The sequence below is a fragment of the Protopterus annectens genome, chromosome 3.part0, assembly GCF_019279795.1.
Source record: "Protopterus annectens isolate FY-2018-M chromosome 3.part0, PAN1.0, whole genome shotgun sequence".
NCBI lineage: Eukaryota > Metazoa > Chordata > Ceratodontiformes > Protopteridae > Protopterus > Protopterus annectens.
The window spans coordinates 15,554,563-15,569,843 of NC_056731.1; positions in this window are offsets into that span (position 1 = coordinate 15,554,563).

A 15,281-nucleotide genomic window follows, 5' to 3' on the forward strand; every position below is an offset into this window, starting at 1 on the left:
CCATTCTAAAGCAAGATAAAGACTCCAAATTTGTTTCATCATATCATCCTATTTCCCTATTAAATATAGATTATAAAATATTTACGTCTATTTTAGCAAACAGATTAAATCAAATGATGCCGACTTTAATAAACAACGATCAAACAGGTTTTATACTGAACAGAAAAGTTCAGGATAATACTATTAGACTTTTAACTTTAATAGATTTTGCAAATAAAAAAAAAAAAGAATCATCACTCATCAGTCTAGATCTAGATAAAGCATTTGATTCTGTTAACTGGACATATTTATGGTATTAAAAGAATATAATTTTTCCTCAAATCTTAAACTTGTTAAAAAAATTATATGAAGGTTCTATAGCGTATATTAAAGTTGGTGCTTTTTTAATCTGGCCCACTTCAAATTCTAAAAGGCACTAGACAAGGTTGCCCTTTATCCCCACTACTATTTGCATTAGCAATAGAACCATTTGCTAATTTTATAAGAAGCAATATAAACATAAAAAGTTTTGATGTTAATGAGAACTATTTTTCCAAAATTTTACTCTTTGCAGATGATATCTTATTAACTATTGGAAATATTGATTCATCTATTGATCACATTATCAGATCATTAAAACTCTTTGAGGAAATCTCAAACCTTAGATTTAAACAAAACAAACAGTGGTATCTTTAGATGATAGAATACAATTAAAATCACCTGCCTTTAGAATTTGCTGTTATTATTTCCAAATATTTGTTTGCAGATTTAGCACCAATATCAGGTAGCCAATACATATTTGCTAAAGTAAAATATTTCTTATTCAATTCCAAGACTACTAGACACAACATACCATTTTTATCAGAGAAACTGTTAATTATTTTAGGCATTGGTAATGTATTTTTCCACAAAATCATGGTTCCTCTTCTCTTTGTTTGGAAATGAGATTCATCTAGAATACTATAACCTTTAAAAGCCATTTTTTTCTAGATCTTTCTGAATAATGTGCATTTCTTGCAAAAATATAATGTCAGCTTTATTAGATGCTAGGTATTTGAGTAACCTTCCTCTTTTAGTAGGGTTATTAAGACCATTTGCATTCAGAGACAGACATTTAAACCCAGAAATTGATTACTTTAAGCTTTTGATGGATAAATACTATTCTGGACTTAATTAACAAGTAATGTTCAGAGAAGATGAAAATATTACTATATACAAAACTAACCATGGAACATCTAGTTCCTGGATTGATGAAGAAGTCATCAATACCACCCTCTATTATCCTTAGTGCTCAAGACCATCGTTCTCTAATGCTACTACCTAATATTTTATTGAATCAACAAACTACAACCTATTAATTCTCCAGGATGAATAGGTATTACTATGTAGGAGATATTGTGGAAAAACATCAATTACCATGAATAATGTAATTTTCAACATTTTTAAGAACAGTGTCTTTAAATTTGTATCATGACATAGTATATCATATTCATTTATGTCTATTCTATACTAATACAGATCTTAATCTAGTATACTACATTAGATCAAAACCTACTTATCTAGGAATTCAGTAAAGAAGTTTATGTATAAAAATAAGAACATTTATCATGTAACAAAACATTCCTGTATGAACTTGTCTGTGAAATCACAACAGTGTTAATATTTACTATAGAATCAGCATATTAATATATAGCCTATAGGCTTATTTTCCTTTTATATAAGATATCAAATCACCAGTTTTTCCTTCCCCTAAAAAAAAAAAAAAAAAAAAAAAACATATTTGATTAACTTTAAATAGTTTCTTAAGGTATTAAAGATATTTAAAACAAAGATGTACTAATGATTTTTTTTTACATGAGAAGATAATATTTTAGTTGCACAAATATCTATGCAGGTATATAGATCTGTGTAATCATCAAAAACATTAGCTTTTCTTTCCAGAGATGTGAGTCTAAAGAAACTATGTAGTGTAGCTTGATTTTGATAAAAATATCATATAATGAAGTCACAGCTTTTAACCTTCAAGGACACTTCAGTTTTAGATGTTATAGTAATAATGTGTTCCCTTAAGTTGTCCTTTTTAACAAAATACATTAACACATTTTACCAATATTTTTTCAGTTAGAGTGGCAGTGGTTAACATGCAATATATCTTTTGTTAGAAAATGTAGTCTACAGACAGTAAAACATTCAATATTTTATGAATATTAGTGAAAATGTCAGATTGTAGTATGCACTTATGTAGCTGGAGGTGGATTAAGTAGATCACAATTTCACCATTCACTATAAATCCAATATAATGCAAACAATTAATTAGAAAAGCAGTTAAAAAGTAAAGGCTACCTTTGGAAATAACAACTGTCCTCATGTCCTGATGAAAGTAGTAACTATAAGTCAAGAGTAACCATCCCCACTTTGCACTGCCCCCCCTAACAGTCTTCTACTACTATCACTGACTGCCCCCCCTAACAGTCTTCTGCTACTATCACTGACTAGTGAGGCAAAAGCATCACTTCAGTAACAACTAAGATCATTCTCTAAGCAGAACTGTCTCCTTTTCTTTGGAACCAAAATTTTTCCTGCCCCAATATATTATTTCACCCTTTTATAACAGAATTTTTATTTATTGTAATGGTCTGTCTGCAGCTTTGGCTTCCCCAATCCAGCAGTATTGCCATCAACCAACAACTCATATAATCAATAAGATTGGGGATGAAGATATTAAGATGAAAGCACAGAAAATACATAGCTGCCCCAAAATCTACTTTAAAAATAATAAGAACACATTAACCCCCAATAGATAATGTATTTTAGTGACTTTATAACCATTGCATATGCCGCTTTCTGCTCTGCTAACCAAAAAGGATCAGATGACCTAGTCTATGTTTTCATTGTATCTGTTAGCTACAGTTTCCAACTAATGATCAAGTGTGAACTACTTTGTAAAACATGTCATCAGAAAACTTATTATGAAGAGAACAACATAGGCATCAACATTGGTTTAGTAAAAAGGACCTTTATATATGTCTATGTTTTTTATATATTTTTCTTTGTCGCTCTTGGTATGTGATAAAGCATTCAGTTGTTCTGTTTTCTTTTTCTTTTTTTTTTCATGTGAAGATTTCTGGTAACGTGAATATGTAACCAAAGTTCATATGACAAAAGAGACTTCAAGAGAGTACATGCATAAGTCTCTTGTATTACTGACCAAGAAGTCTCGAGGCAACAGCCTTCTTTTTCCTTTTTATTCCCTTCCTTCTCCTTTAACATTTGAATTTTGGCGGTTAAAAGCTCGCACTAGGGAATCTGCAACAAGCTATGATAACTGTTCACGAGATACTAGTGATGTGCATTTTGTGAGAGAAAAGAAAAACAGAATATGTTACTCAAAAAGCATGTATATGAAGTACAAAAAAAAAAAAAAACAACTTTGACCCATTTTATATAAATATAAAATTCTCTGTAACTATCAATTTTACTGGCCAATGTATCTGATATCAAGCATACAAACCCTCCTGTCCCTGCAACACACACTCCACCAGCTTTCATCAGAAAATACATCTCCTTTTCCCTCTCAGTCAGCAGATGGACCCACAAACCACATTTAGTAAAGACACAAACCTCTCGTGTATGAGAATGCATTTTTACATGTCATGACGGATTCTTAGAAAGAAAACAATCTTCTCTTATTATGATAAAGAACAATTTCCAATACCTTTTAAACTATTTAGTACAAGTCACATTAAGTTATATCCGTTAGCTCTAAAAGGACCCAAGCATAACATGACATTTAACAGTTGAGAAAGCCCGCTGATGCAAAAAGGGGCTACACTTTCATTTAATTGCACTGAGATGGGGAGCCTTCATTTCACTTATCAGAGCGATCCATATCATCATAATCTAATATACATACAGTATCCGGTATTAAGGGGGTTCTTGTTTTAACCAATATTTCTATGGTATTGCTACATTGCCCCTATGTAGTTGTCAACTAATAATACACTCTGTCAAGGGAGGATTTAGAATTTTAACATCTATGTTTAACATTCTAGCGTATTTGTATTAAAGGCTTTTAAACAGCAAATAAATTTAAAAATAAATAAATAAATAAGCATACTTAATAAATATTAAATGATTTTTACCTTAACATGTATGTTTTTCCCCAATGTAGGTGATTTGTAGCACGAAAATTTTGGGATTTGAAGGGATTGTGGAAGAGCTTCATTTGTGTTATTTACCCTTAAGCTTCTTGCTTGTTTTATCAATCGATAACATTTTTCCATTTGTTGCCTGCCTTTTTAAACTAGGTAATGAGATGTCCATATCTTCAGTGTTTTCCAAAATCTTATTCTTTTTCACATATTCAGAGGCATCATCAAGATTATTAAATATTTTTATTCCTTCAGATAGATGTATTTTAATTCTGGTAGGAAAAATGATTTGTGCTTTAATTTCAGCTTTCTTCAAATTTTTAATGAGAGGAATGCAGGCTTTTCTTTTAGTTGTTATAGTAGAGGTATAGTCATTGTCAAATCTTATGTTTCGACCATTAATTTGTATAGGATTACCTGCTCACGCTGTTCTCAGGATTAAGTCCTTGTCTTGAGATGATAAAAATTTTACAATAATGGATCTTGAAGCATTTGGATTTTTTGACGCAGACATATTTGACAATGACCTGTGAGCTCTCTCTATCCCAAAAGAGAGAGATTCAGGTAGGTTTAGTGTCTTAGGCAACCAGTCATTCAAGAACTGTATTGTGTTATTTCCTTCCATTTTTTCAGATATGCCGTATATTCTAATATTATTTCTTCGTGACCTTGATTCTAGGTCCTCCACTTTATCTGAAAGTGCGGTGTTTTGCTTTAGTAAGAAGTCAATCTGGCTATCATTTTCATGCTGTCTTCCGTCTATTTCATTAAGAGATTCTTCAATTTCTGTTATCTGGTCTGTGTGTCTTGTAATTATCTCCTTGAATTCTTCAGTCTGCTTTCTATTTTCTTTCTTCATGTTTTCCATGATTTTTTCTAAATTGTCCATTTTCATGGAAAGATCTTGAATACTGGATATTATTGTTTGCAATTCTTTCTTCATGGAAGTTTCCTGGAGAGAGGCTTTTGAATGACTCATTGCTGAGAGAGTCTGTTATATTCAGCTGCTATACTTCTGACAGGATGTAATTCACTTTCTATTCACCAAAATTGAAATATTTGCAGAAAAAAATAATCCACTGTATCTAAATATATAGGTGAAAGAAAACTTAGATGTTTTTAAAATAATATTATGAAAATTTCCTGTCAGAGAAATTTTTGTTAAGCAGAGCATCAAAAAAGTGCTGTTATCTCTCTGACATCTTGGCCACGACCCCTTTAGTGATATTTTGAAGTGAGGCAAGGAGCACTTTGTGGTTAGTTCAGCAGGAAGGGAGTTCCATTTTTTACCAGCAGTGTTAGAGAATAAGGAATCTCCGGTAGAGTTGTTAGCTTTGGTAGGTTGCACTAGCATTCTGCTGAAAGAGCGAAGGGATGCTAGGTTGCAATATGGGGTAATGATATTAGCTAGACTGGGGGTGAGGGAAGGTTGGTGGAGGATTTTATGAGTTACTATGAGTTGGTTATAATAGATCTGGTTAGGTAGCTCTAGTCAACCTATTTTTTGAAGATTGTGGCAGTGGTGAGTTCTGTATTCTGAGCCTGTAGCAAATCTTGCTATATTGTTGTAACATTTAGTGATTTTGTTGAGATTTGATTTGGATAAGTTAGTGAAGATGTGTGATGCATAGAGAAGGGATGACAGAAGATGTGCGCGAGCTATGGCTGTTCTGGCAGTTGGGGTTAGAAATTTCTTAATCCTATACATGGAGCCTATTTTTTTGTTTACTGTTTTTATAGTTTTGTCTATATGGGCATTTTAGTTTAGATTATTAGCAATGATTATACCTAGCAGTTTAGTAGTTGGTTCTGGAGAAATTATGGTGCCATTCTGAGAAGAGACTGAAAATGTTGGTGGTGTTATCTTATGGGTGGGGGAGAATAATAGAAGTTTGGTTTTGTTTGGGTTCAATAAGAGCTGATGATTATTAAGCCAGTTCTCTACTTTGTTGAAGGTTGTTTGGGATAGGGATTGTAATTCTGTAGGAGTTGTGGCAGACCAGATTAGCATGGAGTCGTCTGCGTACTGTATAGTAGTAGCATGAGGAATAGCTTTGGGTAGGTCGTTTATGAAAATAGAGAAAAGGAGGGGACCCAGAATAGAACCTTGGGGTACTCCTAGAGTGATAGGTAAAAGAGGAGATAGATGCTCTTTCCACAGGACTGCTTGCTGCTTAATGTGCAAGTAATGGTGGAACCATTTGATTGCAGGGTTTTCTATGGGCAGGGATTTGAGAGAGTCTAAGACTAGGTTGTGATTAACCATGTCAAATGCTTTTGACAAGTCAAAGAAGAGGGCAGAGGAAAGCAGGTTTTGATTGTGATTTTGGTTTATTTTGTGGGAGAATGTGAGAAGGGCAGTGGTAGTACTGTGGGCTGGTCTGAAACCGTGCTGGGATGATGCTAGGAGATTATTGTGGGTCAGGTGGTTTAAAAGTTGTTTTTGTATGCATTTCTCCATTATTTTGGCTAGGGGAGATAGTATGGTGATAGGTCTATAATTAGAAAGTTCAGTGGAGTTTCCACCTTTATGAAGTGGAATAATATGAGCTGTTTTCCAAATGGGGGGGGACGTAGGATTCCTGGATAGAACGATTGATTAAGATGGAGATAGGATAAGCTATTACATTGGCAGCTTTTTGTAGAAACTCTGCAGGAAGTTGGTCTGCAGCCAGGGAAGTAGGTTTTAATTTCTTTAGTAAGGATTTGATATAGTCTGTAGGTATGTAATCAAATTTTAAGGGGGGGGGGTTCAACTGATTAGCTGTGTTAGTAGTTGACGAGCAGGGAGATAGATTATTAGCTAGGGATTTTACAGTTTTGGTGAAGAAAGTGTTAACAGTCTTAGCTAGAGAATCAGGGGGTAAGTGTAAGGTTGTTGATGGGGTGGGGGGTTGCAGATTTACCTGGGTGTAGTAGTTTATTCAAGCCTGACCAAACTTTTTGAGGTTGATTTTGGTGTTTATGCTGTAAGTTGACATAATAGCTTTGCTTGTCTGACAGGTTTGATGTTTTTGCTTCGTTTCTTAATTGTTTGAATAGTTGGTGGGCTTGAGGGGATTTGGTGGTTCTCCAAGAGGTCCATGCTGCATTTCTGGCTGTTAGTTTTTGTCTAGTAGTATTGGTTAGCCATGAAGCTATTTTGTTTTTGGTTCTGACTCTATGTATGGGAGTATAATTGTCTAGGACAGCTAGGAACCTGGTGTTGAAATATGAAACTGCTTGGTCTAGGGGGAGTAGTTTAAGATTGTCCCATTTAAGTGAGCTTAAATCAGATAAGAAATTATTTAGGTTAAAGTTTTTTTTGGATCTGAGAGTTTTAAAGGTGGTTTGGAGGGGCAGGTCATCTCTTTTTCTCATTATGTAGGTTAGCAGGTGATCACTCATGGCTTCAGGTTGAGTGCCTGATTTGCATAACTGAGGTTTGTTATTTATTAAGATCCAGTCTAAAATGCTTTCCTTATTGCTGGATTTGTTGATTCTAGTGGAGGTAGAAATTGTTTGAGAGAAACCGTGTAAGTTAATGTGGGTAGTAGGGAAGTTAGCTGAACAGGTTGTCCAGTCGATGTTGAAGTCCCCAAGAATTATTGTTTCTTGGGGGTGGATGGAGGATAGCCAACGGAGGGTACTTTCTAAGATGTTAATGTTATTGCCTGGGGGAATATAACTACACACAGTGTTAATAGATTTGTTGTTAATGAGTTGGATTCTTGAGAGGATAATTTCAGTATTGGTGGCAATTAGGTCTGATGAGATGCTAATTGTGGATAGCTCGAGGATAGATTTGTATAGAATGGCAACTCTACCTCCTTTTATACCTATACGATCCATTCTAGTAATATTGTAGCCAGGGGGAAGTATTTCATTGTCAGGGATGGTGGGTTTGAGCCAAGTTTCAGTGAGGCAAAGAATATTAAGAAGAATTATAATTTTACATTTACCTTCTATGACATCCCCCTATGTGCTTTCATTACACTATATTCTTGTGTGACTATACTGTATGGGGCACGTGTGCTTATATAGGGATTTCACATCTTTTCTACACGGACATCTCAGTTTTGGAACTGCTACATTATCTTGGTTGACATACAAATAGTTGCTACATAATTTAGGTTTACTAAAATAATTTTAACACTACTTTCACATGAGAAAACAAGTTGCCTGTCTTGGGACTCAAGACATGAACACCCACATGTAAAGCTGCAACTCTAACCACTACACTATTTTGGCTTGCAAATTTCACCTGTCTATTTTCATTTAGCTCCTGTGGGATGTTTAAGCTATGCTAAGGGGACAGCCATAATGTACACACCCACTTAATTACACTTAAACATTCCTTAGAATATTACATATACTATTATTATATTTCTAGGTTATATGGGTGTGTATTGTGGTGTTCTGACAACTACTTGGGACTGTATTTGTGAAATAATGGCATTGATTGGGCTTTCCGTCTTCTATGTCTGTTTCATGCTGATGCATGACATGTTCTCTATCAACGCTGTGTGTTTGTGGGGCTGTGCTTGTGCTTTTTAACTGTTGGGGGATTTAGCCCCTGTTATGTGTGCATTTGCACACATTTCCTGCTTTTGCAGGAGGCAGAAGTGCCATACGGCACTTTACCAATACAGGGGGTGTGTCACAGAGGCTGTGACACACCCCCTGTATTGCTTTACTCTTGCCATTTTAATTTCAGTGTCCGCAGACACTGAAAAGATCAGTTTTACATTTCAGTGTCTGCAGACACTGAAATACTGGCATAATATTAGAGTGAAGCTCTAATAGTATGCCAGTACGGCTTAGAAAGTGCTGTACAGTACATTCTGAGCACAGGGGCATGTTTACTGTCTGTGCACTGCTCGGACATGCCCCCTGTGCTCATACATAGTTCATGTCCATGTGGGTTAAATAGCAGCATGCCTTCATGCTTACGCAAGGCGCGCTGACATTCTACATTGACAGAAACCACTCTGTGCAGGAGTAGCACTATTCCTGCACAGAGTTTAATGATTCCTGGGGCAGGTGAACACCTATAGTCACTAGATGAATAATCCCAGTCCTCCTAATGTAAATGCACAGTAAGAGTGTCTGAAGTGGCAAAACTTAAAGATATGGATACAGTAGTGCACCTTAAACAGCTCATAAAAGTGTGATTATTCAAAAAAAAGTACTTCGCTTTGTATAAATGAGCCAAGAGCCACTCAATTGTACAGAATTTATAAAGACACCAAAAAACAAGATAAGCTGATTAATAAGCCTTCCAGCCAATAAAACTACATGCAGAAATCTCAAGTATTTTCTCAACCTAGATAGATCAGGCTACCTCCCAGTACACTAGAAGGAAAATCCACTGACACCCCGGGGATCACTTCTGTGTCTCTGCTTGACAGTGGCACAGGAAAATAACTTTCTTGGGTGGCGTAAGCCATGGAACCTTGTTGGCTAGGCTTATGTAGGCCCTTGGGCTGATAGCCCAGTACCTACCTATGAACCTATGACCTTGATGAGAAAACAAGTGCTTGGTAGAGTGTAAAAAATACACTACTTTATCCAACAGCTAGGTAGATAATGAATTCAGATGAAGTAAATCAATAAAACAGACAATAAGAGGCAAAATGCCACTTTTTTTATATAAACACAAGGAAAGGCAAATAAATAATTTAAATAAAAAGTCAAGATAGCAGCAGTGTAGAAAGGGAGGAACAGTAGGGGTGGGAAACTTAAAATCACCAGGTTTGTGAGAACCCTAGCAGGGAATCACTAGCAGTACTATAACTTATGCAGGATTGAAATCCTTCAAAGACAAAGGCCCAGATTTTCACTTTGTATTTAAGTATAACTCAGGAGACAATTCAAATTAACCAATGGAAAAAACATGTAAAATATGAACTTAGATAATTTAAGTGTCTGTCTCTCACACAGAACAAAACCACCAGGCGTTCTTAAAGCAGAAAACAAAATCAAGCAGGTAAGACAGATAGCAGCTCTATCAGTCAAAGACAAAAAATATAGGTTTACTTTCACACCTAGCAGGGAATCACCAGCAGTGCTATACCTTATTTTGAAATTCTTCCTTGGTCTATAGAACAAAAATTTAACAAGAGAAAATCTTGTTGTATAGAGCATAATTTTCTATTAAAGAAAGTCATATTAGAAAGCTGCAGAAAGATATTCAAGCCTCACTATGGCATGGACATACCTATCAACCTCTTAGTGCAAGAGATCTGGACAAAGCCAAAAATAATGGATGGATGAAAGCCAAAATTAAGGATGGATTTTAATTATTGCTCTTATAAACTTAGAAAGTTTTTAGAATAATAGGTTTTGCATTATTGTGCATTTTCTGAAGGATGTGAAGTCTAAAACCCAAATGTCTGTCATTATTTAATGCCTTCAGTTCTCACTGATTTACAGAAAATACATGGAACAGACCAAAAATATGAGGCAAAAGTATAGACTTTTGGTGAAAATCTCTTTGAGAGGTAAGGGCATGGGTATATTACAAAAAAATTGTATCATTTAAAATACATGCAATTACTGTGTAAGAGTCATGGAAAATAGCAAACAACTATTCCTGGCATAAGAAACAAATGCGGATATTCCATAGTTATTTTTTGTTTTATTTTGCTCTCAGCTGATAAAGATCTTTACTAAACAGATGATATAATGGGCACAGTCTGGTCCAGAAAATGTGATTCCAAACTATTCAAGTGTGCTTTAAAACTGTATAGATTTATCAGACGAACAATGTAAAATGTAACTACAAATAGTGAAAACTTTTCAGATGTTATAAGAGTGTCATTTGGAAAAGTGGTAAACAAATAAAGTTGTCATTTATAGCAGGAAAATGGAGAATCAAGAAAATGTCAGCCTGAAAAATGTAATGTTCCAAATTTGGAGCAAAGGGGGTTCTATAAAATCTAGGTATAGGAGAAATGACAGTAATACAGCATGAAGGAATAACTAGAGCAACGATTTGTAAAGAACAGTGGAGGTAATACCACAAACTGCTTTAACATGTAAGAAAAAAAAATGATTAATTACTTTTCCTTCTTTGATACATAATACAGGTTTAGTGTGTTTACAGACACTGATTACAGAGAGTGCTAGCTCAGTTAAATGTGAAAACAAGAAAGCTGCTTTATGATTACCACTAGATACATAAAAATCACTTTGTGGGAGGTCAGCTCTGGAGGCATAGCTAGATAAAATTCCAACTACAGCCCATGACAACCTGAGTTCATTTAGCAACTCTCACATATAGCAGAGCTGGCTGGGTAGGATTTGGGTGAATGTCTAGTGTCCATAGCCAGCCTTAGGCATAAGCCAACTAGATGGCTGCCTAGGGTACCACTCTAGCAGGGGTGCTTTTTCAGTAATTGTTTGATGTAGGTAGACTAGGATGAGGGCACCAGGTGGTGTGGTGAGTGGCACCATGGAGCCCTTTTGCCTAGGGCACCAGTTGACTTAAAGCTGTTACTGCTGGTGTCAGCTCATCCATTCTGAGGTGAAGCGGATGCATCTGACTTTCCACTTAGTTGGCACCCAAAGGAAGCACTAATGCATATAAGCATATGAGCATGTGTTGCCGATGTGCACTTGTACAAAGCTAAGACAATCTGCGGAAACATGCTCCCTGGGGCATGCAGTAGAAGAAGAGCTCAAAGAGTCACCATGATGGAGGGGACTGCTCCACTGGAGTGGGGTAGGCTGTTCTGAAGAATCAGCAAGCCTTCCTATACCCTGCCACCTGACTTTCACTGCTGGGGAATAAATGGGCTGACTGGTCTACCTGGGCAGGAACAAATGGGCCATAAGGTACTTACCTACCCAGGGATGCCTGTCTCTCACCCCAGAGAATAAATGGGCTATTAGGTGCAGGTAGATGAGCCATAGGGCCACATCTGAGGGAGGGGGGGGGGGAAATTACATCACGAGAAGATGATATGTTTACTATTCTGAGACAGAAATTATCTTCCTCCAAACTGATTGTGTGTGTGTGTGTGTGTGTGTGTGTGTGTGTGTGTGTGTGTGTGTGTGTGTGTGTGTGTGTGTGTGAGTATGGGCTTAGAATGTGGAACTGCATATTTGACACTCTTAGCAGTTTTCAAAAGTATGATGAAAATAATTCATATTCCTCTGTAATAATATTATATATTCATGTAGAAAATATAAGGGTCCGGGTATTGTCAAACCAATTATTCCTCTCCTTTTTTTATCTTACCAGTGGGGAAAAATACTATATTTTCTATAGAAAGTATCGATCTTGATATACATTTAATAAATTAAAGACCGTCCAAATAGCTGGTCTGTATATTCATCCAAGAGCATGTTGATTCAGTTACAGAGGAGACTCAACAATGGCTCAATCCAATGTGTATTCATTGCTTATTATTAATTGATATTATGTTGATTGGAAACCCTTACTGGATGATTTTAGCCATCCGACTTTACAGCTGTGTGGTCTCACTCATTTAATAAATCTGAAAAACAGTATATAAAACCTCTGGCCATGACTACATACTTTTTTGGATACTTACAAATGGAGCAAGCAATTTTACATTAAGTATCATGGCTGATTGAACAGCGCTGTGAACCTACATTTATTGTGTGTAACCATACAAAAATCCAAAGGCTGTAAAACATTTTAATACTACAGAAATATGAACACTTTTGATGTTAAATGCTTCAGTCAAATTTTGAACTCTGTCAACTGGAGTCTTAAACAACATGCCTCCTTTGCACAAAAAAGTACATTAAAGTTCAAGCTTGCCCTGGATCAAGGTGATGATGTGTTATAAAGATTCTCTCTGGTCTAACTCTAGACATTTTAGTTTAAATGATGACCTCCGCAAATTCTGTGAGGCCTCTGACCAAGTGAAACTGTTAATTCTTACTAGTGAAAAAAAAACGTTTGTCTTGAACAACATTCTATGCACTCATACAATCTTAAGACATCCTGAATAATACAGAAAAGCTTCTTACGCCAAGGTAAAACTCTTTTTCACCTTTTCCTGACCTGAGTGACACTGTAAGTGTTAGACTGATAGGAGAATTATTTCACTGTACCATGCCAAAAACATTGGCAGTTTGTCCAAGGGCTGTCTGTTAAAAATTTTCCATGGTGGCACTGCCCCCTTTTTACCAGCCAAACAATGTTATCAAGATTAGTAAATAAATTCCTTTCTAAGATGAAATCCAGTTCAGAATCATTTGACAAACTACCTTCTGAATTCTTACAAATCTTGGCAAATGTTATTGCTCGCCCAATTACATTACTAATCAATAGCTCTATGAAAGAGGGCCTGGATCCTAGTACCTAAAAAGACATTTTTGCAAACCCATGTAGTGGAGGAACCTTGACTGCAATGAACAATTTTCATCACGTGGCCTTTTATTCCTCACTTTCAGAAATTCTACAAAGGGGTATTAGGAGATGGCCTAATGATTAAGGTATTTACCTCACAAACACAAAGTACAAGGTTGGATTTCCATCTTGAGAAAGATAACTAGGCTTAAAAAGGCCCCCCCCCGGGGGTCATTACCCTAGAACTCCCCTATAAAACCATCAATGTGTTCTTTCACCACTACTTCAACATCTAAACAAAAACAACCTTATATTCTCATGTTTTTATACCTAATCATTGCACTTATAATGTCCTACTAGATGTTATAGAGTAGACAAATGCCTAAATTGTTACATTAGCCAGTTTGAACTTCTTCAAAGTATTTGCTGTCATTACCCATACAAATGTTGTTGCAATCCTAAAATACTTGGGATTTTTTCCAGTGTCACTAAGTGGTTCAGAAGCTATCTGGAGCAAAGACACCAGTTAGATGGAAGGGAGCCATATTGCAACTACTACCTCTTACTGCTGGAGATCCTCAGCAGTCAGTACTAGAGTCACCCCGTTTAGCCTTAGATGGAGTTTACTACTCGCTTTGGGCTGCATTCACAAACAACCCAACTCTGGGAAGACTTGAACTCACTCTTCAAAGTTCTTTTAAACTTTCCCTTATGGTACTTGTCTGCAATCATTTTTGTGCCATTTTACTATCTTTGCAAATGACACTGTGTCATTGAGAAAAAGCAAAGTTGGTTAAATACACTGTTGAATCTATAATCCTTCTTGCACATTATGCAACCATCATGGTCAATGCCAAACTATAATCCAGCTTTATTTCATTGCAGTTATTGCTTAGAACTGTGGAACGTCATCTTAACACTGTTAAGATTAGTGATATCATCTCATGGGTTCAAAGGTTAATAAGAGATTACAAGGCTAACACCTCAAGAGCCCTTATAAGCCTAGTGTTATTATCTGGATTGGCACAGATTTTTTTATATCTAGGGTCTAGAGGGTGGCTTAGGTTTGTGCTTATGCCTCTGGGTATTTTACAGACTACCCCTGTCCATAAGGAAATAGGCACCACCCCAGGAGCAAATGTATGATTCCCCATCCATTGATCCAAATTGCATTTGAAGGGGGACAGGGAAGAGCTGTGCTTCACATGAATAAGTAGGTTGTTCCAGGGAAGGGGTATTCTCTGAGACATATATTTCTTCCTCCAGTGTGTTTTGTTCACATCATTGGCCATGTTTAGATCCTTGTATTAGATAATCCTTGTGCTGTTTGTTTTGCAAATGTGTAACAGTTCCATCAGGATGGGATTTCAGAAGTCCTTGTAGGATAGGCATAGATCAACCCTTAATAGTACATAGGACACAGAGTAAAGGGATAGGACTTTAATGCAATATGCATAAGACATGTTGTTTACACTCTGTATTTTTTTGTAATGGACCTCTGAGGCTGCAGCAGTCATTACAAGTGCCTGGTCAGGTACAGGTCAAAAGGAAAACTGTACTAATTATTGGTCTGATGAGGGTCAGGTATAGTGGCATTATAACTTCATTGGATCTCTATGCTATGCCCTTACAAGGGCCTCCTCACCACCATGGACTCATGGTTGTCAATATTCAGATCACTGCCTATCTGTGTACCTGCATCTCACACCACTGGGTCCATTCTTAGAGGTGTGCTACTAATGTTGTAATTTGCAGGGGTATTCAAATTCTCAAAGGGTATAATTATACTTTTTTTTGCATTTTGTTTTAGGCCATGGCTCAAGCACCAGTTATTTGTCTCAGTC